Source organism: Schistocerca cancellata, chromosome 1, assembly GCF_023864275.1.
Source record: "Schistocerca cancellata isolate TAMUIC-IGC-003103 chromosome 1, iqSchCanc2.1, whole genome shotgun sequence".
NCBI classification, from domain to species: domain Eukaryota; kingdom Metazoa; phylum Arthropoda; class Insecta; order Orthoptera; family Acrididae; genus Schistocerca; species Schistocerca cancellata.
In genome coordinates, this window is record NC_064626.1 from 800,480,244 (window position 1) to 800,482,435 (window position 2,192).

Consider the following 2,192-nt stretch of genomic DNA (forward strand, 5'->3'; position numbering starts at 1 on the left):
CAAAGACTGCGCCTTTAACCCAGGCTGCTGCTTACGAGGCAGAAGCGGTAGACACTACACCTCCCTGGCTTTGTGTCTAAGAGAGCTGCACGGAATAGCTTCGTCCAGTGCCTTCCCTAATACAACTTTTAACTTAACAGGAGACCCACGTTCAAGTCCCGGCCTTGGCACAAGTTTTAAATCGCTACTTCAGCTCCCATCCTCATTGAAGATAAAATTGAGACTGAATATGCCTCATGGTAAATGTAATTACATCATATCAATATATTACCCACCCTAAGGTACAGGTAGAATTTCCTCATTACGTACAACGCTGTACCAATGCCGCGCGGAGTGGCCGAGCGGTTTAGGGCGCCATGTCACGGACTGCGCGGCCCGTCCCGTCGGAGATTCGAGTCCTCCCTCGGGCATGGGTGTGTATGTTGTTCTTAGCATAAGTTAATTTAAGTAGTGTGTAAGACTAGGGACCGATGACCTTAGCAGTTTGGTCCCCTAGAACTTCACACACATTTGAACATTTTGAGCTATTCCAATATAGAAGAGCCTCAGCAGTACTGGCGATTGAAGAAGGGGAAAAGTGAAGATGGGCTGAGACGTGATTTGAAGTTTGTGTTACGGAGGGCACCGGACTAGTGTATTCTATGCAGCTGTATTAGGAATAATGCCAGGTTGGTGTGGTGGATAGCGCATCTGCCTAGTAAGTACGAGACTTGGTTTCAAGTCCCAGCCTTGGCAGAGATTTCGATTCATTACTGCAGATTTTACCCTTATCGCAGATACAGTTGAGGATCAGTATCTCTCCAAGAAAATTTAACTACATCAGATCAATAGATCTTTTCGAATAGTTACGGTTTATATTCGATACTGAGCCCATTCGCGCTATTATGGCTCTAAATTTAGCACTGCAGACTTTGCTGGAGGTTTTGCCGAATCACTTTCATTCACACAGTTCCGCACACGTTTCCCACGAACTGGGCTTTCCATAGCATTTCTCAATGAACAAGCTATGTTTTGTCATGAGCACCATTCTGTGTTGCATGGTCACGAAACACTCTCCGCCTCTCACTCATTCAAACGCAGTGACACAGCGAAGTGCTCGGGATAAAGCGTGCGGGGTATGCGAATGCTTATCTGACAGCAACTGATTGGTGTATCGAAATCTCGGTTTCCAGAATTTTGCTCATTAACTGGGGTCAATTCCGCACCAGTCTCATAAATACTTTCTGGATCAGTTTTATTTTGCCAATTCCGTATATCTCGCTACACCTACCGTTTAGCGTAATTGAAGCATAAAGGAGCTCGCGCAACCACATTCGACATACTCAGTTTCAGAATCGATAGCGGCAGTGAGAGGGTTATCACAGTCAGAACAGGCACAAGGTCACTACCCGCAACATTAACTCATCCCTGTCGGCACCACAGACGATGAAAAGATTAAAAATGCATCAGGAAATAAAGAAATTGTTCGCTAAGTTAAAATAGGCGAAGCTTTAATCTTGACAGGGAACAGAAATTCGATAGTTGGAAAGAAAAAGGAAGGAGAAATAAGAAAACATGGACCAGTAACAAGCGAGGTGGCGTAGTGGTTCAGATACTGGACCCGCATTCGGGAGGACGACTGTTCAAATCCCCATCCGGCCATTCAGATAAGATTTTCCGTGATTTCCCTAACTCGCATAAGGCAACTGCCGGGACGGTTCTTTCGAAAAGGTCACGGCCGGTTTCCTTCTCCATCCGTTCCGAATCCGAGCTTGTGCTCCTCCGTTTCCAACGATCTCGCTGTCGCTGGGACATTAAACAATAATCTTTCACTTAAATAGTTTAACTCAATAATTAATATATTAAGAAGTTGACGTGTTTATCTCCTCTAGGCTGTCATATTTGGGATCAGTTATATACTATAAAATGGGCTCGTAACGCGAAACCTAGGTCGTACAATAATAATAAAGTTAGTGGAACTACGCAAAAAAGTGTTTCATTTAGTTAATACGAGATGGGACTTAGATATGTTAAAAGAACCAGAGACCGTGGAGGGTATCAAACAGTGCATTAGGCAACCATTAACTGGAATAAAAAAAGGAATACAATAGAAGAGGAATGGGTAGCTTTAAGAGGTTTAGGAAAATTAGCATACGAAGAACTAAGTAAAAAGACAAGCCCCATGATGAAACCGTTAATAACGTGGGAGTTAC